The following is a 25,875-nucleotide window of genomic DNA, read 5'->3' on the forward strand; positions in this document are numbered from 1 at the left end:
GTCAGGCAGCCGAGGGCCCTCTGGTCATACGGAGCCTGAGGTTATTCCTGTCCAAAGGAGCTAAGAAGCTAAGAGGCATTTAATCCAGCCCCATTCATTCATTCATTCATTCATTCACTCATTCAGTGTCTGTCAAGTATTGACCATGTGCCATATGTTGTATTAGTGCCAGGTTTTATACTGTACATGTGGGAGCTGTACAGTGAACAAGATAGAAGTGATTCTGCTCCTCATGGACATCAGTATTTTTAAGGCGCGAACACACACACAAGACAAATAAACCTACAAACGTGTCATTTTCATCACAGTAAGTGAGAGGAAACATAAGAGCAGGACGTACAGCATGTGTTACAGGTGCGGTTTGGTCAAACCTGATGTAATGGTCCAAGCGTGAAGGTGAGGTCCCAGTCACATAGAAACACCCAGCACGCCTGCCAGTGTCAGCTGTGAGGTTCGTTGCTAATAATGCTGCCAAAATGGATGAATATGAAAACCGTGTCATGGAGGATGTCTAAAATCTGGCCAGTGTTGAGACTGGCTGAGGAACCCTGATGCTAATGACAGTGGTTAAATCTGATCCTCACTGACTGTAAACTCAGAGATGGGAACAGGTGACACATCTGTGGAGCATCTCCCGTGTCAGGCTCTGTGCTGGGCACAGGGGGTCCCCGGGATGGTAACTGTCAGCTGGAAGTCCGGTGCTCCCGCCCGCCCGCCGCCTGCTTGGAGCACTTCACGGCGCCTGCCCACGCCGTGCCACGTGAGGCGTGGCCGGGCTGCAAGTTCCCGAGTGTCTGTTTTGTTTTGCTTCAAGATTTGACCTTGTCGTCAGATTTCTGTCGAGATTAACCTAACAGAGACCCGAGTGTAGTTCATTCTACAGCGTGTTAGGTTTCCACAGTCGATGAAGTCAGTTACACTGACATCTTGGTGAAGCAGGCACAGAAAGGGAGGTTTGCATAGGAGAAAAATCCCTTTAGATTAGGCACCATAGAATTCATGCTCGAGAAAAGAGTACCATTTCTGTCTCCACTCTGACTTTGTACCCATTTCAGTTTGAAGTTGTGTCCCATTCCAGAGCAAAACCCTCCTCCTCCCCCTTCTCCCCCTCCTCCCCCTCATCATCTCCCCCTCCCCCGCATCTCCTCCCCTCGTCCCCCGCTTCATCTCCTCTTCCTCCTCCCCCTCATCTCCCCATCCCCTCCTCCTCCCCCTTGTCTCCTCCTCCTCCTCCCCCTCCTCCCCCTCATCTTCTCCCCGTCCCCCTCATCTCCTCTCCCTCCTCCCCCTCATCTCCCCATCCCCTCCTCCTCCCCCTCGTCTCCTCCTCCCCTCCTCCCCCTCCTCCCCCTCATCTTCTCCCTGTCCCCCTCATCTCCTCTCCCTCCTCCCCTTCATCTCCCCATCCCTTCCTCCTCCTCATCTCCTCCTCCCCCTCCCCTCCTTCCCCTCCTCCCCCCTCCTCCCCCTCATCTTTCTCTCTTTCCTCCCACCTCCTCTTCCCAACCCCTTTCCCCTCTCTTCATTCTCCTCCTTTTAAAACCAATCCACATTTATTTCGCTTTGATTTGGCGTGTAGTAGCAATTAGGAGATTTAACGTTAGAAGAAAATCAGATAACTTGTAGCTGTTGACTTAATTTACGGGAGTTCCTCTGTGTTTCTCTGTAAAATGGGAACGGTTTAATACCACATGTGTTTATTTGAACATACATTTGTTTATGCCAGTCTTCTGGGTTCTGTAAGGAATAAAAAAAGGAATGAATTGGACAGTGTCCTCTCTCTTAATAACTTCCTATCTCAGCGGGAACCTCCTATCTGATGGGGACTTTCTATCTCAGGACACTGGAGACAGACCACACAGTCTGTACATAATGGAAAGCCAGACTGAGAGGCACAGACACGAAATGCTAGCAGAGGTGGGGGTCAGTGTGGGCTGGAGGAAGGCTTAGTAGACAACGTGGGGCTTAAACTGGATCCTGAAGTTTGAAAACATCCAGGACCAGAGGGCTAGGCACTCCTAATTCTGATGGAAAGGACAGGGATGGTCATAGAAGCAAGTCGTCTGTCCACAGATTCCCTGTTCCTGTGTGGCAGGGACCTGCCTTCTTGTTTTCCTGCCTGTCTCCCCTGTGGTTTCTGCCCCCAAGTCATTCTGGTATCAGACCTTTTCTCTTCCCTTTCTTCTCTCTGATAGCGACCAGCCCTGTCAGCTATGCCCGTTGTCCAGGAGAGGTGGCCCTTGGCTCTCCCAGGAGGACCAGATGTCCTAGTGCAATGGGAGCAGTGAGTGTGGCAGGAAGGACGTGGGCTCGGAGGTCACAGTGACCTGAGTCTGGATCCTGCTCTGACTGTGGGCTTGGGCAAGTCAGTCAGCAACTTGAGCCCCCAAATCCTCTCCTCTAAGCTGGGGGTGATAATCCCTACTTCACAGGGCTGTTTTCAGAGTAAAATAAGATGCATGGGTTAAAGGTCTGGTGCAAGTGGAGACTCCCCCAAAATACTAGTTCCTGCTTTTTCCTGGTTCATTTTTGTGAAGGGCAATGGATGGCAAAGAGGACCATCCAGGGAGCTAGAGCGAAAGTCTTCACACCGTGGAGTCTGATCACACCGGGCTTGGGTCCTGGGTCCTGGGTCCTGGGTCCTGGGTCCAGGAGAGGAGTCACTTGGAGCTGAACCTTCCTCACCTGTAGAACCCAGGGCCGTGCTCATGGGAAACTAGACAATGCATGTGAGGAGTCGTACCCAGTGGCTGGCGTGTCGCGAAAGTGATTATGGCGACCATGGCTGAACCAAGGCCACAGAAATGGTACTCTCTGTGGCATCGGGCAGAGCCTTTGTGGCAACCTTAGAAAGATGATGAAACGAGTTGGAAATCATGAGTCATCTGCATCAGCTCTTTGCGCAGAGTTGTTCACCATCTCTAATAACGGTGTCTGCAGGCCGGAAACGTGTTTGGAAATAGGACCCAGGAGCCTCAACGTGACTGACTTGCTTGAGTTGCCCTTTGAAGCTCACGCACACATCCTGCCCTCCTCTGAATTCACACAACGCCAAGAGCTCATCACATCTCAAGAACAGAGTAACCAAACGCGAGGCAGCTGGCATTCCGGGGCGCTTTGTTCCCTAACCTTAAAAACAAACCCGGCGCACTGACAGCGACCCGGCAGCCTGCTCCAGGCGGGGCACAGCCCGGGGACCGGAGCGCCCTTCTTGTCTGCTGGGTAGAGTGACAGCAGCAGGGCGCAGAGTTTAGCGTGCTGATTACCCTTCTGTTTTGGGGTTGCCCAGCGGGGCTGAAGGGGCTGCCTCATCCTAGATGCCTGGAGAGGGCGGTTGGATGGAACTGAAAAAGGAAGGCGTTTCAGCTGATACAGAGCCAGCCCTATTGCAGTTTTAATCAGCGCTCTCAGCCCCAGGGCCTTCCCAGCGACTCTGCTGGAGGGCCTCGTTCAGCTCCTTTCAGACTTCTCGGGTCCGTGGGGGTTGGGCTGGCATGAGAACAGAGGGACTCAACTGGAATAAGCCCTCAGGAATAGAACTGCTTGCAGGAAAACTGGAGTAATAAAGATCTGGACATATTTCCATGCTTCTAGACCAGCTTAAAATGCATCGTGCTACCAGAGCCTGCCCTTGTGATGAGAAAGTGGGCTATGAAACCGCTCTCCCTGAATGATATTTAACAATAATAATTATTTCCCTGACAACAGCAAAGCCCTTCACACTGGTTGTGTCCTTCCTTCGTGCCAGGTGGTTTTCTCAGCACTTTACGTAGATTAATGCATTTAATCCTGACCACAACTCTACGAGGGAGGGTGCCTGCGCCCCCATTTTACAGAGGGGAAATGGAGGCTTAAAGGGCAAGTGCAAGGACCAAGAGGTAATGTTCTTAGACCAGTGTGGTCCCAGCCATCAAGGAGCCTGCAGTCCAGTGATGGGGTCATGAGGTTTGAGGAATGTGGATAAATAGATCGATCATCAGCTTCAGGCAGACCATGATGCATGATGTCAACACAGATAGGAGATGCAGACGATTAGAAAGGAGAGGTTGTCTGGGCCTGAAAAGGTTGGTAGTGTTCCAACAGTAGGTCACAATGGAAGGGGGAAGGCAGTAGGGACTCCTGGTGGAGGTCACTGCTCAAGAAAGGCCCAAAGCAAGTCTGGATAAAAGGAAAGGATCCTACTGTGGCTGGACTGGGGATTCCAAGAAGGCAGGGCTAGACAAGGGAGGTAGAGCTGGGCTGGGAAGCCTTGAATGCTGAGTGGAAGGGACCAGGTCGTTTTAGGTCAGCTGTAGGTTTGGAACAGTGGAGGCATGGGACAGGGCTCTTCCTCTTGGTTTAGGGAAGGAAGTAGAACAAAAGCGGCCTCTGGAGTCAGGTGGTCTGGCTTTACCCTTAATTTTCCCCACCAATTTGCTCTGTATCCTTGAGGAAGCTACCCAACTTCTCCAAACAAGGAGAATACTTAACATGCATTTCAGAGGTTTTTGGAGAACATTAAATAGGACGATATATGTAAAGTGTAAGGTACATGGTGGGGGTTCCATGATGGTAGTCAACATTATTTATTAGTAATATGAACTCTCTTGTTTATTTTTTTTTTGTACCTATTTCAAAAAGCCTTACCTACCTGTCCTTCTGAAACTTGGAATATGAAGATTCACCTTTTTCTGTATGAACTCCTACTCAACCCTCAAGACCCATTTCAGAAGTGTCCTACCCTGCAAAACCTTTGCCAGTTTCCCCAGTGCAAATCAAATCACTCTCTTTGCCATACCTCCGTCCTGGTCCTCATCATCTCGTGTGGTAATTGTGTCTGTTTATGATCGACCTTTTCAGCCAGATTGGGAGTTTCTGGAGATGCAGAAACCCCCCTCATTTGGCAGTGCTGCAGGTGTAATCTGCAGACTCCTGGAGATCCCTCAGACTCTTTCAGGGGGTTCTTGAGGTCAAAACTTTTTTTCATAATAACTCTGAGGCATTATTTGCACATTTCATCCTGTTGAAGTTTGTACCAGTGGTGAGCAAAACTGCTGGCATCTTAGTGCAAATGAAGGCAGTGGAACCAAAGTGTATAAGGAATCATTGTCTTTCACCATCACACACTTTCATTAAAACACATGCCAGTTTCACTTAAGCACGTCCTAAATGAAGCAGTAAAATGATTAAGGTTATGAAATCTCCACCCTTCAATACCTTTTTAATGATCTGTAAAAAAAAAGAAGCTACATATGAAACATTTCTGCTGCATACCGAAGCACAGTGGTTGAAGGTTAAGGTCAGGAAAACACGTGCGTGATTGAATTGTCTGCTGGATTGGTCCCTTTTTTCTTGGCATGCCATTTTTCCTTGAAAGGACAACTGATACACCATGGTGTTCAGATTTGGATATTTGGCAGATGTTTCTCAAAGTGAGTCTGTCACCTTAAGGAAAGCAAACAGCATTTGTCTCCAGTGGTAAAACTCCAGCTGTGAAGGGAAAATTACAAGTTTGGAAAACTTGATCTGCCCCTCTGAGCTTGGTATCTTCTCATGAAACAGTCTCTGATGAGACCTGTGGTGATGCTGCTGAATTGGAATTTTTGACACTATGTAATGAAATGTGTCAGTATTTGGAAGGACTGTCTGAGTCAGTGAAGCAATCATTTTCAAATGAACAATGTTATAAAATCATGCTTGAGTAGAAGATCCATTCAAAGTGCAAGACAGACCAGTGGGTTTGAATGTGACAGAGTAGAAAAGTTCATCAGTGTAGTTTCGGATCTCCCACTGCAGCAGCCCCTAACGCTTGTCAAGTTTTGGTGTAGTACCAAAGAATATCCATCATCATCTGAAAAGGGGATTAAAATACTTCTCCCTTTTCCAGTCACATACCTGTGTGAGGCCAGGTTTTCTTTATACATTTTAACCAGAACAAGATATTGCATCAAACCGAATGCAGAGGTATTACAGAGTCCAAGCTCATACTGCTCACCTCATGACAGGCCAATACACTGAGGGACGAATTGTTGGGACAAGGAATAGTGGCTTTATTGAGAAAGCCAGCAGACCGAGAAGATGGTGGACTGGTGTCCCAAAGAACCATCTTGCCTGAGTTAGAATTCATGCTTCTTTTATACTAAAAGGGGAGGTAATAAAGTCAGGTATTTCTTGGTTCCAGTCAGCCTCTGGAGGGCGAGTTAGTTTCTTCCTTCCTGCAGTCATTCAGGGGTGGGCCTGGTCAGGATGTGTCCTGTAAGCTAAACAAAGGTATTTTAACTTAATGCTCGTTGCCTGGGTGGCAGGGGCAGGGTTCCCTGAGATGGGCCATTACGTATAACTTAAGGTTATGGGCAACATCCCTTTAGTGATTAACTTGTAGCAAAAGTAATAGAATACAAGGGTAAAAGTAAAAGAAACGGATCCAGTATGGAGTCAGATTTGTTCTTCCCTATTTCAGAAGTAGATCTGAGAATCCAGCTGTCTTCGATTAAGCTGGACATTAAAGAGATTTACAGATACGTGAAACAATGACATTCTTCTCAGGAAATATCTTCATTCTATAAAATAGTTTATTTTCATAAAATAATGTGACATGTAAATACGTCATGGTTTGTTGTGTTTTAATTAGTTTTTTTTTCAGGGGTACAGTAAAATGATTCAGTTATATATATAAATATATATATATATATATATATATATATATATATATATATATTTCAGATTATTTTCCATTATAAGCTATCACAAGATATTGAATATAGTTCCCTGTGCTATATAGTAAGTCCTTGTTGCTTATCTATTTTATGTATAGTGGTTTTATCTGTTAACCTTATACATACTCCTAATTTATCTTCTTCCTTTCCCCATTGGTAACCATGTTACTCTTATTTTTAAAGAAATGAATGAATGAATGAATATTTGTGTAATTCTTCAATTTTAGTTTCTTATATGATAAATATAAGCAAAAGTGCTTTTTTGTGGTCTTCAATCATTTTTAAGTGTGTAAAGACCGAAGATTTTGAGAGCCGCTAGCTTATGGCCTGGCACATAGTAGGTACTCACTAACTAGGCGTGGAGTCCAGGCTCTTGGGGGTGATGCCCTGTCCCTGTGTCACTCTGTTTTTCTGTGCTTTGAAGGACAGTGTCTGGACTGCCTGGTCCTCTCTCCTGTGACTCTAAGCCTAGAAGTGACCTGGGAGCTCCCTCAAACCAAGTTCTGCTGCCTGGTTTACGCTAAGTAGGATTACCCGTGAGCCCTCACATCCACGTCCCAAATCATCCCTGTGGACGACAGGTTCTAATTCCATTTGTTTTCTGCCAGGGTCGCTGGGTTTAGGCCAGACTGGGAAGGCTGCAGAGTTGCTGAGACAGGCATTTGCAATCAAATGTAAGAAATGGTAGGGGTCAGGCCTGAGGCAGATGTAGGCTGTTTTTAAAGACAGGCCACTTAGGAAGAGCAAAGGTGGACCACTCCCCGAGAGAGCCTTCCTCTGCCTGGCGCAGGAGTGCCGCCTCTAGCAGGACAGGGGATGTCGATTCCACTCTCCCTGCTCAAAGGCAGGAGGAGGTGGGGAGCCGTGACCCTTCCCCAACACCCCGCAATCCAATCTCCCCTCTCCTTCCTCTCTCCTTTTCTGGGCTGATCCCCGTGGGCCTGAAAGAGAGCATCTTCCCCGGCGGCCTGGGCTGCTGCCTGTCATTCAAGTCAAGGCCATGATACACTTGAGAAAACAGTAATGGAGCCTGGGAACAAAGCTAATTAGCTAAAGTGCTGCAACATATAAATAAAGAAACCCAACCACCTCTGAGGCTTTCAGGGCTTGTGGAGGTTGAGGTGACCCTGGGGCTGCAGCGCACCCAGGCTCCCTTTGCTTGGGTCTGACTGGGGAGGGACCATTGGGGAGACAGTCCGGTTGCAGCACTGGGTGGGGCGAGTGCTTCTGTCCAGCATCTTAGGTGGACTTTCTCAGGCCACAGACTCTGAGACAGACGGTGTTTGGAGGGACGGGAACCACACCTGGGGGGGAGCCAGTGGAGTGGAGCGAGCAGGAGAAGCTGGCCTGGGATGCAGCAGAGGCCTCAGCCCACCCCCCAGGGAGCTGGGGCGGCCCCTGGAATTGACCTGAGTTGAATCCAGGGGCTTCCGTTCTGTTCCCCCACAACGGTCAGTTCCCGGTTGCCGGTTCTCTTCAGTCTGGTGGGATCCCCGAAGGGCTCAGGGAGGGCCATCAGCATACAACTCCCCTGGAAGCCAGACGAGCCAGGGCCTGGGTCCCTCTGGGCCCCCTGGGCGGTGCATCAGGCACAGCCTGGAGCAACTGGAGGCCATTTGAGGACACAGGGAACTGAGGGATGCGAGTGAAAGCATGTGGGGAGCTGGAAGCAGCATTTCATTTGAAAAACAAAATAAGTATTGCTTCAGAGAAAAAGTAGAAGGTATGCAATGCATATTTGTTGAATGGTTGGATGAAAGAATGAATAAAGAAATGAGATTGTGTTTGGGAATCCAGTTTCTGCAAAGGATGGAATTGCTCTCGGGCAGGTAGTTAACCTTCCTGTGCTTCAGATTTCTCATCGGTAAGATGGGAATTGTAACGGTGTCGTGTCATTGATGGCTTTGTGAGGACGGAGTCACAATATGTGTAAATGCTTAGAGTAGGGTCTGGTGTGCGGTAAGAGCGATATAAATGTTAGCTGTGGTGGTGCTGTTGCCAGGCGTGTGGGTTTTGCCATGATGCCAAGTGCTCACACACCACAGCAGGTCCCGGGTACAGCCCTGGAGTTCAGGGTCTCCAGCGAGTCACAGCCCAACATCTGCAGGAAATGGTGGAGGCACACGTTTGGGGTTTGGTGCCGGTTTTGGCTGGGACAGAGTTTCTCAAAGTGTGAGGGACACCAGTAGTATCTTGGGGTTCTTTAGTGGGGGACGCACACAGAGCACTAGAGAGAATCCCTGGTTTCCAGCCTCTCTCAACCCTCATGTCAGGACGGTCTCAGGCGGGTGCTGGGGTGTCCCTAACGCCTCTCTGACACTGGCTAGTCTCTCTTTTTAATGGTGACGAGAGAGCAGGCTGCAGACTCTGCATCTCCTGGAGCTGCAGACCCTGGCTGGGTTTCAGCAGCATTATCTTGCTTTCAACATTCTTATTTTTATGGGGACCATCTATCTATAGCAAGTGAAGCCTCTTTTCCAGTTGCTATTGTGAGAGAAAGATTCTTCTTAAAATAAATTTTATAAAATGGAAATTGGCGAGTCGACTTCATGACAAATGTGAGCTATACAAGAGCACAGGTTCCACACGGATATAGCCAAATGTGAGGGGTTTCCATGCATAAATTTCGTTTGAGAAGCACCGGGTTTAAGGGAGCAGACGGGAAGTGCCAGGAGGCAGAACTGGCTGGGCTGGGACCTGCCTCCTTCCCTTTGCACACAGTTTGTGCCTCAGAGAATGCCCTTGCCCTCTCATCTCTGTGTACTCGGATCCAACCCACCTTTCCCATTGTCGCTCCAGGCTCCCTTCCTTCACAAAATTTCCCCAGATTCCTCCCCAGGTAAAGTGAGCTGTCTCCCGCTTCTGTCCCCAGAGCGCTTTGGGGACAATGAGGCTCTTTGGTTCTGTTAAAGCAGTGCATCCACGATTCCAGTCATTTGTGCCTAGTGCAGCCCAGAGCATACAGCAGGTGCTCAGTACATGCTCACTGTGAGTCTCCACCTTACGGCCAGAGGATGAGCACGTGCACTGTGCCAGGTCAGCGGAGCTGGGGATGGAAACCCAGGCAAAGCGCTGTGGGACCCCCAGCTACCGGTTGCGTGGGCCTCCTGTGGCTTAAGACTTTGCAGTGACCATACTTGGCTGAAGCTAAACTTGATGGGAGGTGCGCGTGAGAGCTGAGTGGTGAAGGACAGAGGCGGGCAGCCACCATCCCTGTCTCTGTGAGGTGCCGTGAGCGACTAGGGAGGTGGGAGTCCATCAGAGCTGATGTCTGTGGCAGCTCTTGTCCTGTCCGTCTGCTCTTATCAAAGCCACTTATCCTCCTCCTCCCTCCTCAGGACACTGCCACCTCCTTCCCTTCCCAGCACAGGTGACCAGCACTCTGCCCTGGTGGTGGGAGCTGCTCATCAGGAAGAAAGAGGAACTTTCTTCTCTTAACATCGTGATTACCTTCCCCTGTTTCCATTTGGGGAGAGACAGTTTGGCCTGATGGGGAACTCCCCAGGGCACCCTGAAGCTGTGCAGACTGGGATTTGAACCTTAGATCCTCCATCGATGGCTTTGTGACCTTGGTCAAGTGACCTCCCTCCTGGAGCCTCCGGTTTCCCATTGCAATCCCTGCCCTCCAGGTTGTGCTAACAAAATCGGCACAGGGATGGGCATTTGGCAGGAGCTCCTGCCCCATGAAGCTCTGGTCCCGTCACCTGCTGTGCTCTGAGGCTGCAGTGGGGGTAGGGGGTGGCATGGCCAGGGCAGAAAACGCCCAAGGGGAGGTTCCTCTGCCCCGACTATAATGGCCGCAAATGAGGGGCAGGACCCCATTAGCATGGAAAATCCAGAATTTGTAGTTCTCAAATTTGAGTGAGCGTAAGCACGATCTGAGGGTGCTTGCCGAAATGCAGATTCCTGGGTGCTGGCTCCCGAGAGTCTGAGGGGGCCAGAGAATGCAATTTAAATAGTGCCCCCGGGGGGTGGGGGTGCCAGGAATACCTCTGAGAGCCCTGCCCTAGATCACAGGGCTGGGCCATCTAGTCCAGAGGTCACAAACAGAGGACCAGGACTCAAAACTGAGGGAGTTCCATTCCTATTCAGGTTTCCTGTTCTTCGGGAAAATCCGAAGCATTGACAGTCCTGAGCCTGACAGGGGGCCGGAGCCGACTTGCATCTGCTTCCTTCAAATGGGGCTTCTGTTGTTATTTAAAGTCCTGGCCCAAACCCGGGTGCTGTGGGCATTGGCGGCTCTGGCGAACACGGCTCTGGCGTGGAGAGCCGGCTTTGGATGCCCGGGTTGGGGGCCGTCTCCAAAGAGCTGCCATGTCCACCGAGGTCTGAGCAGGGAGGAGGACCCAGTGGGTGAAGGGGAGAGAAAAGGTCACTCCTGGGAGGGGAATAGCGTGTGTGTGAAGACCAGAGGGCAGGAGGCCGGGCCCGTTGGTGGGGCAGGGAGAGGCCTAAGCGGGGTGGGAGGTGCGGGCAGCAGTGAGAAGTGGGACCCGGAGTGGGCAGGGTTAGGCCACACCGAGACAGGGAGGTGCTGGCCCCTGATGGACAGCCGTCTCAGGGAGCAAGTGCTGACTGCAGTGTGGCAGACGGGAGGTCACTGAGCAGGTCCGGGGCTCGGCAGTGGCCCAGGAAGGGAGGCAGTGAGGCTCTCCTGCGTAACCAGTCTGAAGGAGAGGGCACGGCTGGTGGTTGTTTCTGCCGCCACAAGGAGTGAGCCTCACCAAGGCTGCAGAAAACAAAGCCCAGAGATGGGAAGAGGAGGAGAGAGAGACAGTCCTTATGACGCTACTTGGACTTCCAGATCCAGTTTGTTTCATGAGTTCTAAGTACCCACCCAATCCAGGGTAGCCAGATAAAACACAGGTTGGCCGGTTAAATCTGACTTTCTGATAAATAATGATTCTTTTTCTTCTGTTAAGTATGTCCTGTGCAATCTTTGAGATGTACCTATACTAAAAAATTGCTTGTTATTTATCTGAAATTCACATTTAACTGGGCATCCTGTGTCTTGATTTGCTAAGCCTGGAACCCTAACCTCACACCCTTTTGGGGGTTGAAACCAGTCTGGTTGGGTTTCTGAGTCTCACAGCTTAAGGGATCTCAGTGGAGGCAGGCTGCTGAGAAATGACTCAACGTGCCTGGGGTCACAAGGCCAGCAGGTCACAGTGGCTGGATTAGAACTCATGTCTGTGACTCAGGAACCTGTGCGGCCTCTTTCGAGAGGCTGGGGCTTAGCGGAGAACATGATCTGAAGCTCATGTGACAGAACTGGGTTTGAACAGAACGTGGATCCAGGAGGAGAGTGAAGAGAGAAGGGGACCAGGGCTTGGAGCTTTGTTGACGGAGAAATGATAGTAATTATTCTTATTTAATTCACTCACTAAATATTTATCAGGCACCGATCAGGACAAGGCACTGCGCTCGTTTCTTTGGTGTCTGGAATGGGCTGATGCTGTCACTGTTTATCTTCCCCATTTTACAGAGTGAGGCTGTGGGTCTGGGAGTTGATGAAGATGAGGTTCCTCCAGGCCGCCGGCCCTGAACGCCGTGCCCCACCCTGCCGGCTCACACGGAGGCTGGCCTGCTCCACCGCTTGTGGCCTGTTCAAGCCCAGCTCCCCACCCCCTGCCTGGGCAAAGCCATGCAAATGGAAATTGCTGGTAAATGCTCAGGCTGCATCCGCCCTTGGCAGGTGCGTCCGTTGCGACGTATCTGATGTTTAATCCTGACATCCCGTGTCTTGCACCTGGGCCCAGCCCTCCTTGCACACCCCCAGTGTGGATGCCCAGCCGTGTCTCCTTTCTGTGTTGTGGGATGGAGGATGCTGGGGGGAGGGGGCAGGAGCTCAGGGCCTCAGCAATGCCGGAAGTTGGATCCAGGCCTCTGGTGCCATGGTGACGGTTACTATAGAAACACACAGGCTGCACTCAGCACGCCTACCGGGATCTGTGGGGCGTTTTTCATGGACTGGAGCCAACAGGGTGGGGGACACGGCAGTGGTCAGTGTCCCCCTTCCAGACTGAGAGCCAGGTGTTGTCTTGGGGCTGCCCCACCTATGTCTCCATCTTCGTCTCCTGCCACTTGCCCTCCCCTCCCCCCCCCCCCCCCCCCCGGAGCCATGCAGTCTCCAGTTTGGGTGGAGAGACATAGGCAAGAGGGAAGCAACCGGGTTAAAGCGCAAGAATGCACGCGGCAGCGCCATGGGGAGGGCGAGGAGGGTGATGAGGCGGACGGTGCTGAGGGTGTGGGATCGGGGGTCAGGGAAGGTGTGTCTGAGGAGTGACATCTCTCCCCCCTGCGCCCTCCGGCCCGTCTCACCTGCATAGTCCGGTCTCTGAATCACAGCACCTGTGACGCTGTAATGTCACTGCCTGTCTCCCACCCTAACCTGCTTCCTCTTTGGAGACAGGAGAGAAGTCTCATTCGTCTCTATGTCCCCAGTGTCTGGTATGTAACAGGGACTTGATAAGACACACATTCCCTGAGTGTGACCCACGGTCAGGCCATGTCACAGATGGTCGCTCAGGTCCCCTTCATATTGAGTCCCTGGCGTAAGTATAATCTGATCATTTCGTATCCCTTTAGAGATTGAGGAACCAAGCTCAGCCAAGTTAGGAAGCCAGCTTCACGTCCCACAGCTGGCGCGTAGTAGGGCTGAGCTTTCAACCCAGTCCGTCCTCTCTGTGTTCCTTTATGTAATGTGGTAACAGCCTTACTGAGATATGGTTCACATACCGTACAATTCACCCTTTTGAAGCGGACGAGTTAATGGTTTTTAGTTGATTCACAGAATTGCACAAACATAGAACAAGCAATTTTAGAACCTTTTAATCACAGCCCAAAAAATAACTAATTCCTTCAGCCACGGCCCCCAACCTTGGCCTCGTAGGAGGACTTGAACTTCAGAAGTTGGCTGCAGTTGTAAATTTAGAGCTGAGTTGTGTGTGGGGTGGCTGCCTTCTCTTGGCGTAGCAATCACGAGCTTTAGCTTATTGACATTTTCAATGTATACGCTTGGCTTCTCTGAATTAAGACTCTGATTCTCCACTGAAAATCTCAGAACAACCTACGGACAAATAAGCTGAATTCCAGGAGAGCCTTCAGAAGGCTTTCCTAGCTGGAACACGGCGGGTGCTGTCTGCGCAGTGGCTCAGAATGCCTGGAATTCACCAGACTCTGCATTTTTAAAGCCCGAGGCTTTCTGGAAGCCTGACTTTGTGGCATGTGCTGGCAGAGAAGGGGCTGCAGCCAGGGGAAACCAGGGACTCTTTGAACCCCAGGGCTCCTCTGCCCTCCTCTTCATGAAGGGCCCGTGGTGACCCGTTTAACCCATGTGTCCAGTTTCCTTAGCCCTAGGACCAGTGAGTGGAATAGGCAATCGATTTATCCTTTGCTTGGTGCCCAGAGACTCCATTGTCCCACATTTTCACATCCTTCTTCCCACCTGCCTCCAACTAACCACAGGTGCTTGAAATTCACCTCTGAAGACACGTTTATTTAAGTATTGAAAGGGAAGAGTTTAAATTTTCCCCTATTCTGGTGCACAAAAGAGGTCACTTGTCTTTTTACCATGCATACCAGGGCCCCCACCATTGCCCAATTTGGCAGAAGGTTCAGAATCTCTCTCCTGGCTCCATCTCTCCCTCCCTGGGAATCGTGCGAGAAATTCAAGTTCTTCTTTGGTGTCCAGGGGTCAGGCTGCTGTCAAAGACAGGTGAGGTGAGCTCCGGAGAACCTCACCAGATCTTGCATCCTTTTGCTCAGGGCCAGCTCTGTATTCTCTGCCCCTGCTCAGAGACAGGAACCAAATCTGGCCAGCTGAAGCAGAAAACTGTCTCTTAAAGGTTGCTTGTTGGCTAGCTTCCAGAGTCTTTTTGGAGGGCCAGAGATCCAGGCTTGGAGGTCACTCAGCTAGGACCGACTTCCAGACTACACAGCTGTTCCTCTGCTGGGCACAGACACTGCTGCCGGCACCACCAACGCTGGCAGGGCTGGACCCTGCATCCGGGGGCTGGTGTTGAAAATGGATTCAGCTCCTGGCCACCGTCTTTATCATACAGTCCCGGCTTCTCTGTGTTGCTAGTGCCCACACTGTCCCGAGGGGGCACGTCTGATAGGAGAAGCCTAGCTCACGTGCCATCTCCCTAGCTACAAGACAGGCTGGGAAGTGAATTTCAGCTTTTGTAGTGAGCAGTGGTCTCTGCCCACCAGGTAGACTCATGAAGTGGCAAATTCTCCCCCAAATGAGCCGCCCACACGAATAATCAGTTACCAATGGCTTCTATGCACATTTGCCCATCTCTCTCCTGTCCCTCCGTCCCATAGGATTTGAAGAGGGACAGCCATTAGCCCCTAAATAAGTGCTCCTTCCTCCTTCCCCCAGGACCGTGGGTGTCTGCCAGGCATTTCTGTAACTGAGATGAGCCACATGTGACTACACAGAATAGAGAGAGAAGCCTGCTCCGAGATGATGTAAAGCCACAAGGACCCAAGTGGGAGGAGATGTTCCCCAAAAGAAATCAGGGTACCGTTTCCAGAAGAGGGGAATCTGGGCAGGAAAAATGACACGTGTTCACCACAGCTGGGGAGTCCTGTGGCCAACCAATTAGGAAACAAAGTAACGTGTTAGAGCAGACTCTGTGGTCCCCTCTGCCAGACCCATCACAGGGCACAAGCAGGATTTGGGTCTTTGGGTCTCTGTAACACTCCCCCACAGGACTCTAAGCTGCTGGAGAGCGGGGCACATGTCACAGTCTTCTCTGGGTCCCTCCCTCCGCTTGAACCGTGCCTAGGGCAGGGCAGCAGTCCAGGAAGTGTTCGTTTATTAAGTGACATCACAATGAAGCTTGTCCGCAGATGTTTGTGGAATGAGGGAAGGGGTTTTTAAAAAGGAGACTAGGGTTTGTAGCTGTTCAGGCAGGGTGAGATGGAAGGGATGTGTGATCACAGAATCTATACGCATAGCATCTTGGGGCCGGAGGGACCCCAGGGGCACTGTGTAGGCCTTGATCAGTTTAGCAGTTTCTAGGATTCTGACATCCTCTCTCTGTTCTTTCGGGACTCAGGCATCCAAGGTCACCTCATTATGGTTCTGTGTGAAGAAGACAGTACCCCAAAGGGGCCATCAATTTGAAACATCTGATCAGCTTTCTGAGTCGGATCCGGTAGCTCGTAAAATCCAATAAATGTCAAAGATCTGTCAGGCCCATTAACCTCTGGAGGTCTATTAAAAGACTCTGCTTTTGCTAAGGAGATTCTGTTTCTGTCACACAGATACCAGGGTGGCTAATTCTTAAAACCTCTGAATGTAGGAAGTTAGGAAGGGGGCAGATTTAAAACGGGATCACCTAGTGTCTACCAGTTTTGTCTTAAGACTCTGCCATTTCTTGCGCTGGTACATACAGAGCATCTGTCAATGTGACCAGCCCTGTGGTAGGTATGTGGGTAGGGGGCCTCCTCCAGGAAATGTTCCAGAACTTCTTTACCTGCCTCCAAGAAAATGAACCCGATTCCTTTCTTCCAAATACCCCACACACGTCTCTGTTTTCTCCCTTCCAACGCTGAAGCATAGTTATCTGCTGGATGTGGGTCCCTTCCGTTAGGCTCTGAGTGTTGCAGAATGGGGAGTTTGTAGGAATCTCTTTGACAAGGAGTGAGGGAAACCTGAAGCCAAATTACTGTAGCAAGATAGAAAATTTGGTTGGCACGTCTGTCACACGCCCTTCCCGCACATGGCAAGATGGGCACCGGCACATCCCATGTGATGGCAGGGCTGCCTCCAGCAGCTCCAGGCGTCCTGCTGCCAGCCTCACATTCCTGTGAAAAGAACTTCTCTTTCCCAGCAGAGCCAGCCAGCCTCCCAGGCTGATGCCCGCTGGCCCAGCCTGAGTTCACTTGCCGATCCCCATGTATTCCTCTGGCATGTTGTGCTGTCATTATGCTTTACTGGTCTGTTTCCTACCTGGAACTGTGAGTTCCCTGATGGTTGGAACCAATTCCATCTTCCCAGTGCCCGGTGTAAGGCCTGGCACACAGTGAGCCCTTACTGAATGCGTGTGGAATGAAGGACTAACTAAATGATGAATGAAATTAACATTGTTGATGGGTTTCTGTGTGTCAGGCACTGTGGAAGTCCATCTGTAGGAAATTGTCTTTCCAAAGCAGCTGCAAAGCTATCCCCTACCTTCTATGTCTTTTTGTGAGGAGAACTTGCTAGGTCCACACCAATGGCAGAGTCCGTTTGCCTTGAATCCTTGGGGCTGGTCCTCACACCCGTAATGATCAATCGGATGTGATGGAGGTGACACTGGGTAACTTCTGGGCCTTAAGAGAGCTGTAGCTTCTGTCTTCGCTTCTTGGAACACCCCTCACAGCCATGCTGTGGAGAGGTGCGTGGAGGAGAACCAAGCTTCCTGGCCAACAGCTCCGGCTGAGTTCCCAGCTGGTGGTCAGAGCTGTCAGTCATTCGGGCGAGGCCATTTTGGACTGTCCAGCCATCCCTGGGCCTCAGCTGGCACACGTGAAGCAAAAGAACCACCCAATCAACCTACAAAATTGTGAGACATAATAATTAATAATTATAATACAATTTAGTCCTCACATCAGTCCTATGGAAACAGGCTCAGAGACATTAAGTAGCTTTCCTTAAATCACACAGGCCTTAAACAGAATAGCATCAGAGTTAGAGCCAGAGTGTACTCGTGGAAACTAATTTTGCCAGCTGTTAATAATGGAAATCAGTAATTGGAAAGCAAACTGTTTGGAAAATCTCAGAAATGTGTTTCAGAGCCAAGCACTGGATTTGGTTTGACTCTTTTTTTTTTTTAAACTGAAGTATAGTCGATTTATAATATCGTGTTAACGTCTGGTGTACAGTATAGTGATTCATTTATACATATATATCTATATATTCCTTTTCATATTCTTTCTCATTATAGGTCATTACAAGGTCCTGAATATAAGGTCCTGTGTAAGTAGGACCTTGCTGTTTATCTATTTTATATATGGTCATCAGTATCTGCAAATCCCGAACTCCCAATTTATCCCTCCTTACCCCCTTTCCCACTGGTAACCATAAGTTTGTCTTCTATGTCTGTGAGTCTGTCTCTGTTTTGTAAATAAGTTCATTTGTGTCCTTTTTTTTTTTTTAAAGATCTCACATATAAGTAATATCATATGGCATTTTTTTTTCTCTTTCTGGCTTACTTCGCTTAATATGACCATCTCCAGGTCCATCCGTGTTGCTGCAAATGGCATTATTTCATTCTTTTGACATGGCTGAGGAGTATTCCACTGTGAGTATATACCACAGCTTCTGTATCCAGTCATCTGTTGATGGTGGTTTGACTCTTCTTGGGAGCTTTAGGCTGGTAGCTAGATTTAGCCTGGTAGGACATATGGTCGGCGCTAGAACAGTAGCCTAGTGTGAGAGATGCTGGCTGCTGTGGTAATGACGGGATGGTGGGGACGTGGCAGACAGGGGAGGGCGTGCCTCAGCTAAAAGAGACAGCCACCACGAAGGCCATGCCTGTTGCTGCTAGGTATGTGGGTTGGCCCAAGATCATTAGATCCTCCAATGCTTCAAAAGCTCTAAGTATTCAAATTCCTCCATCTTGTCTGAGTCAGGAGGAAGGGGGTTGGAGAAGACATTCACACACCAGATCTGGCCCCCAGAAGCCCAGCTTCAGACTTTCTCTCAAAAGTGTTATCCCAGTTTAGGTCCTCGAGAGGGAAACATACCCGCTGCCTTTGTTCCAACAGGAAAAAAAGCAATTTTTTTTCCACAAGCTCCAGAAAGTGTTCCAAAACATTCTGATATTTTCCCCCAGAGTTAAGATAATTCACCAGGGACTCCAGGCCCATTTTCCACGTCTCTGCTGGCTTTTGCTTCTCTGAGCTCTTGTCATCCTGTGAAACGCTGCTGGTTCCCAGGGGAGGCCAGCCAGGGAGACTCCCTGCTGAGAGGCAGGCAGCTCCTGTTTTCTGAGGCCCGGCCCAGGGCCCCTGGAGGGACGTCACACTCCCCGCACACATGTGGCCCCGTGGAGCCATCCTGGGCAGGAAACATCCCGCTGAATGTCCTCGCTCACTGGGTCCAGGACCCGAATGGTGGAGACTTCTGCAGGGAGCCTGAGCCAGGGGTACGGTAGCCGCAGAGGCCCTCAGAGAGGCTGGGCAGCCGTGCCACCCTCATCCTTGGCCTTGCCTCATGGCCAGCCTCAAGCTCACGGCCTTTGTTTCTCGGTGTTCTTCTGCCCTTTTACAGAACGGTAAAAACCTCGCCCGCTTCTCCCTGTCTTACGATGCCTTACGCTGCTGCTGGGGTCGCTGTTTGCAGCTGCAGCCGGTGTTTCACGTCCACGGACTGATGTAGCATTGACCGCGCCCACCAGTGTTGGAGCGCTGCCTGCCTGGGGCTCAGAGAACGAAGGCAACTTGTGCAAGGTCGTCCTGTTAGTAAAGGTAGCAGCCCCAGGTGCTCTGTGGTTACCTCTGTTCTCACTCAGCAGATTTGTAAATTCTACTGCTAATAATAATTCCTGTGCTCATCACTGCAAGGTCCCCTTCCTTACCCTGATGCCCGCATGCCCAGTCTTACCCCCTGAGGCAGCCCCACTGTGTCCGGCTTCTTGTGTATGCTCCCGGACATCACGTGTAACAAAGTTACATGAAGTTGGGACTGGTTGGGATCAGCCAGGCTCCAGGGCCACTTGGCTAATGATCGCTGCTTCTTGGGGAGAGCGTGGCGTGCGCTCAGGGACGCCCCCTGCTCAGTCACTGGGAGCGGTGACGATGCAAGGCCTTTCTCTGGGTGACCCCAGCCCCCGACCTGGGCATCAGGGGCCTGACACAGGCCACTGAGTTTCACAGGGCAGCACACTCCTCTTTTACAAGGTGAGCCAGGAAACTCCCAATGGGAGTGTCCTTCCGAATTATGGGGGTACTTTTCAAAATGCAGATTCCCGGCTGTCGCCTGAGGCCAATGGAATCCAAATATCTTTGAGAAGGCCCAGGCATCTGTCATTTTAAAGCTCCCTAACATCCTTTAGTGAACTCACAAAAGCACACAAAGATTTGTGTGTAAAGAAATGTAAGTGCTGGGAAACTTGCTGCTGCCCTGTTTGCCTGAGCACATCATTAGAATGTCCTCAGACGTCCGTCAGTAAGGGGCCAGTTCCATACGACAGAATACTATGCAGCCATTAAAAAACGAGTTACATCTTCACGACCTGGTATATTGATATCTGCATTCAAAATCTACTGATAATGAGACGAGTAGGGCTCAGAGCAGTGTGTGGGCTGGGCGTCCAGGACTGCAGAGAGTACTTCTGCTTGCACGTATATGGATTGCCTTCTGGAAGGTACATAAGAAAGAGTGGTTGCTTCCTGTGGGGAGACCCTGGGGGACTCTTTACTGAATACCCTTTTGTGCGGCTGGAGAGTTCCACAGTGTGTGTGCAGAAGGGAACCAGGCTCACGCTAGCAACGGAGAAGCTCCCAGGTGAATCTGACGAGCCCCCAGGCTTGGGAACCACTGGGTTCGATGATTCTCTGCCTTCCTGGGGCTGTCTCAGCTCTGAAACTCGGGCCCTGGGATCAGTGACTAATCTATGTAAACTGTAGGGTGGCCCCGGGAGTGCAGCGTCACCGTCACTCCTCCCCTTGAGTCGGTCTGGAAAGGCTGCGGTGATGCCACATTGTCTAGATGGGGCCAAGCGCTGCTGTCCATGCGTGCGGTTTGTAACTACTAGCCCCCTGGCCAGGGGACGCCAAGCAAGGGCTGTGCTGGGTCCCTGAGCAGTGGTTGGCTTCCTCGGCTTCTTAGGGAGGAGGAAGGTGGGACGTCTTGGGACACAGTCGTGGGCCAGAGCCGGCAGTGGCACTCCCTGTGCCCTGGGACTCCCTGCCCGCTCACAGGTGAATGCATCCCAGCTTCTGTCTAGAGGGCACTTACTCCGAGCTCCCCCTCCAGGTGCATCATCCTCTTTTCTTCACACCTCACATCCCCCACTGTACAGAGAGGTCAAGTGACTTGCCTTTGAACTTAGATCTTTCTGACCCAGAGCAAGTCCTGTTCCCCAGTTTTCACGACCCAAGCAGCCTCCTACTGCAATAGGGCCTGCTGCCCTGGGGTCGCATGTTCCCAGCACTCTTTCCTGTGCTTCTCTTCCAGCCCCCAGGGACCCAGCACCCCGGGGTGTAGGTGATGAGGCTCCCTCAGCTCTGATCTCAGAGTCACTCCAGTCAAGTGTGTGGGAGAGAGGTGAGGGCACTTTGTGTCCCCGAGTTCAGGCAGACTGGGTGTGCGAACTTGGCAGGTGTGCTGGAGTTTTGTCTGTGGAGGGTCAAGAATCTCACCGCGCGTGCTTGCACTAAACTTAGAACAAGGTAATTTTATACATATGCTGTACCACCAGCAGCCCTTCTTGTATTTCACGTGGTACCTCCAGCACCTGGAAAAGCTCCTGGTACATAGAAGGCGCTCAGTAAATCTTTGTTCCCTAAATGAACAAATGAGCCATTGACTTGTTTGCTGAAGCTGCTGTTGACAAACTAGGTGACTATGAACTGGTCCTTCCCCTCTCTGAGCCTCAGTTACCTTAGCTCCGAGAAGGTGGGTCCCTTCCACCAGGTCTCAACTACCCAGCCAGCCCAGTTCTCATCTGAACCAGCCTCAGGGACCTGTGAGCAGCCCAGAGAAAGCTGTCCTTCTGTTTCCCTGAATATTGGTCCTCAAATTAAACAAATCCATTTGGAGTATTCAGCGTTGCCATGGTATTACAACTGCTCTCCTTCTCTCTCTCTCTCTCCCTCTCCCTCCCTCCCCCAGGCAGCTGAGGTATCCCTTCCTCTTGCCAGCCCCCTCCAGCCCCTTAAAGGGCCAGTTGTGCAGCCCCCGGAGAAAGATGCCTTCTGAAGTCGCAGGATGGTTGCTGCTTCCTGGCAAGGCGTTCATTTAGTTTTATCCTTTGGGGAGGCAAAGTGCAGCTAGGAGCTGTGGAGTCAGGGCTCCCCAAGGAACTGGGGCTCTCTCCGGGCTGCCAGTGGTTGGAACCGCAGGCCACCCGTCCGATTCTCATACCAATAGGACCCCAGAAACAATCCAGGTGGGAAATGAGCATGATCTCCCAGTGGGCCTGCGGACCAGAGCACCCTGCTTCTATGAAAGGCCAGAGCGCGGTGGACGTGAAGGCCATTCCTTTGGGGCAATAATTAATGTTGCTTAAAATGCGAGACTTAAATTTGGTCACGGTGCCCTCTGAGGCCACTGCCGTGGGCTTTAGAGATGGGATTCCCCCCGCCCCCCCCGCTTTATTGAGCTATAATTGACATATAACATTGTGTAAACTTAAGGTATACAATGTGATGACTTGAAACATGGACATACTGCGTATGTTGACTTAAAAAGGCTAGTTAACCCGTCCCTCATCTCACAGGGTTACCATGTTGTTGTTGTTGTTACGGTGAGAACATTTAAAATTTACTCTCACATCAGCTTTCAAGTGTACAATGCGGGATTGTTAACACGGTCGCCGTACTGTGCGTCAGATCCCCAGAACGTAGCCGTCTTATAACTGAAAGCGTGTGCCCTTTAACCAGCATCTTCCCATTTCCCTACCCCCATCCCCTGGTACCACCATCAGTCTACTCTCTGTTTCTATGAGTTCAACATTTTCAGGTTCCATGTATAAGTGAAATCATACAGTATTTGTCTTTTTCTGTCTGAATTATTAAGTGTGGACGTTCTTTGTTTTTAATTGAAGAGTAGTAGATTGACAATGTTGTGTTAGTTTCTGATGTACAACACAGTGATTCAACTATATATATTCCTTTTCATTATGATTATCACGAGATACTGAATATGGTTCCCTGTGCTATACAAAGGGTGGAAGTTCTTAAAGGCACTGCCATGGTGGGAGGGAAGGACCAGACGTTTTCATAAATAACCAGATTTTGGCAACAGTTAATAAAAATAATGAATTATTATTATATAAATAATAATTATGATCAATAGAATTTGCATACCTGTCGTGTCTTGCATGAAGCAGTAACATCCCCATTTCACTGATGAGGAAACAGGCTCAGAGGGGCCCAATATTTGACCGTGATGGTTTGGACTGTGTTTTCCAGAATCCCTCTCCCTGCATGGCTCTGGGTGTGCTCTGGCAGGAAGAGGCACGTGTGCAGGAATCAGGCAGTGGAGGTGAGCAGTGGCCACACTCACCGTGGTGGACCTCGTTGGATGTGGTGGCAGCGAGACGCAGAGGTGTCAGTGGCACCTGGGGGAGCTTTGCTCTCTTCGACTCCATGTCCAGTCTCCCCCAGACACTTGTGGCAGATGCATGGAGGCAGCAGTCCCCTGGTGTCTCCTCCGCCAGTTCCCCCTTCCCAGTCCCACTTGGCCTCCCAGATCCACTGGCCAATGAGCCATCTGACCCTCCCTCTCCCCTGTCCTGACCTTCCTTCTCAGTGGTGTAAGATCAAACTCCAGTAGTAAAGCCTTTATTCCATGACCCTGGTGGCCTCTTCCCTGCTTGAATCCTGACTGATACCTTGACAAAGTCATGGCTACTAAGAGGTGGAAGGAACCTTGATTTAAACCCAACTCTGTGCAACTGAGAAGCCTCTGTTCTCTCCGTGATGTCCTCTCGGGTTCTCATAAATAGAGTTATTGGTCAGCCAGGTGCCTAGTGCTACGGTAGACCACGAATGACAATGAGGAAGGAGACGCCAGGCTTGCTCTCTGGGAGCTTTTGTCTATTTAGAGAGAGAAAATGAACAGACCTGGTGCTTTGAGGCCGTACACACATCAGGGTCTTCCCTAGCGGAGATCAGGTCAATTATCAGAGTTTATTTCCATAAGCTTCTGGGTGGGGCATAATGCCATGCCCGGGTGGGGCTGCAGAGGCGAGCCAGCCAGGGGCATGGCGGGGTAAGGTGCAGAATTACAGAGATGTACAGCTAAAGGGCCGATGACATCTGCTGTGTGTTCCTGGCCAGCATCCAAGCCCTCTTCTTCCAGAAACTTGTTCCTTTGGGAAAGGATGCTTCCTCTAGTCTCACCCCATGTGGTCTGGGCGGGGCTGACCCTTCTCTACGGCCACGGTAAGTGGTTCAGCCCTCTGAGAGTCAGTTGAAGGATTTTGCTGGAGCTATGGGAAAGAGGAAAGAGGAAAGAGGACCTCCCTGTCCATGGGCTGGCCATGCTGGCAGGAAGTGAGCCAGGGTCCTCCAGGGGCTGCCACCTGAGAGAGACGGCCCAAAGGTGGGCGAGGGAAGCAGGCTGAGAGATGGAGAGGCAGTTCCCTGCCATCCTCACACCAGCCCTGGGTCCACACTGGCCCGGGCGTGTGTAGATTTGTAAGGCTCTTCACCCAGTTGGGTTTTTGTCATGGAGAGCAAGCTGCCTTAAACAGAAGGACTCAGGAGGGAGTAGCCACACTTGGTCACACTTCAGAAAGGCCTCCTGGAGGGGTTGGTTTGGGTCCTTGGGAGAGAGATCAGGAAGGGACAGATGAAGGCAGCAGGAAGGGAAGGTGTTGGCTGGGGGAGCAATGAACTAAGGCAGGGAAGAGCACGCTCGTTCTGTGCGGGATGTGCACTGGGGCAGTTTGGCCGGGACCAGGCTCTGTGGTGCTGAAGAGTCGGGCGGGGTGAGGAGGGCACGCAGGGACAAGCCAGAGCCGACCTTGAGTCTCCAGCCAAGGTCTGTGGAGCGCCATGGAAGGTTCTAGACCAGGGGTGCAGGGGGTGTCATGCCTGGCATTGCTGGAGATGCTTCATGTTCAGTGGGGACGAGTTTGTTGGCATCGCCTGTCTCGAACGAGCTGGGGCCTCTGTCAGAATTCGAAATGTGCTCCCCGGCAGCTGAACTGGGAAGAGGCCCCAGACGACTCGCTCCCCACCTGGGGGCCTTGGTCTCCAGAACATCACTGGGTCTGAAGTTCCTGCACAATCAGAGGACAGGGTTGGGTGACACAGAGGAACCGGGCCAACAAGAGGCTCCGCGGCATTCTGTAGTGGGAGGGGCTCATGGTCAGACCAAGGGGTCAGGAACCCTCCTCTGCTTTTCCTCTGTGTCCGCGTCACACACATGATCACCCAGTCGGAGGATTAGCCGATGACTGTCTCAGGCGCTGATGAGGAGACCGCAGGGCCGGGAGCTAATAGGAATGAGTGTAAGTCCACAGAGAGCCGGGGCACTGATGGGCTGCAGAACTCATGCCCATCTCGGGGGGCAGTGGCACCCACTCTAGGCAATTGATACCAAGAGGGAATGGAATCTTCCAGTTTTCTCAAGAGAAGCCAGAAATCTAGACTTTGACATGAAATTGCCCAATGTTTAAATGTTGGAAGCCATTTTCTTTTGAGGATAAGCCCAGCATGCCCAGGGCCCTGGTTCTGTTAGCAGCCTGCCTGTTCACCCTGCATCAGCTCTAGGTGCTGGAAGGACCGGACCTGTCCTGTCCATTGTTGTGTCCCCAGGGCCCTGTCCCGGGCCCGTATTGTGGAAGGAAGATTGTCAGTGTCTGCCGTGTGAATGAACAAGTGGACGAATGTTTCCTGTGGTATGTTTCAGGCTGGGCACCCCCCTTTGTTGGATGCAGTGACACAACTGCCAGACCTCTCTGGCTGGCCTGGTGGCCTGGCCTCAACACAAATAAGACCACCTATCTTTTTGCCTCTCAGGCAGCTGCAGAAATGCCATGAGCATCACACAGCCCCGTCTTCCCCCATCAGGAAGGAGCCCCATCTTCCCCAGCTGCCTTGCTGGGATTTCTGGAACCTGAGGAAGATGCTGGCCACCTTGCCAGCTTCCAGGGCTCAATGAACCCTGGGCATCCTTGGGCAGCAAAGCATGTGGGAGGGACTGAGGTGCCACCTAGCTGTGGGTGTCAGGTGCCTGTACCTCACCTTCCAGACACCTTCTCTGGGCCAGCTTGTGTCCTCAGCAGTCCAAATTTGCTGGTGGAGAGAGGGGCTGTGCAGAGAGCCAGGAGCCTGCTGGCCATTTTCCAAAGCCTGCCCACACCAGGGAAGGAGGAGATCACTGCAGCCCATCCCTCCCAGAGGGACTGCCAGTGCCATTCTTGCATCCCTTGGTGTGGTGCTGAGACCCTCCAGGAATGCATTCCTTTCCCCGCTCCCCTACAAGCCCCATCCTTGCCACATATCC

General features: G+C 51.1%; 1 long non-coding RNA gene across 2 annotated transcripts in view; it reads left to right on the plus strand.

Annotated features, from left to right (window-relative positions):
* Positions 1-25,875, plus strand: part of LOC105089362 (uncharacterized) — a 73,713-nt gene that overhangs the window by 7,765 nt on the left and 40,073 nt on the right. Inside the window, exon 3 of one of the 2 annotated variants that reach the window (XR_010378027.1) lies at positions 22,830-23,184. The exons of the other annotated variant lie outside the window; for it this stretch is intronic. This is a non-coding gene — a long non-coding RNA (uncharacterized LOC105089362). Of the gene's footprint in view, positions 1-22,829; positions 23,185-25,875 lie in introns of those variants that run through there. 2 annotated transcript variants of the gene reach the window in all.

Source organism: Camelus dromedarius, chromosome 27 (genome assembly GCF_036321535.1).
Source record: "Camelus dromedarius isolate mCamDro1 chromosome 27, mCamDro1.pat, whole genome shotgun sequence".
NCBI lineage: Eukaryota > Metazoa > Chordata > Mammalia > Artiodactyla > Camelidae > Camelus > Camelus dromedarius.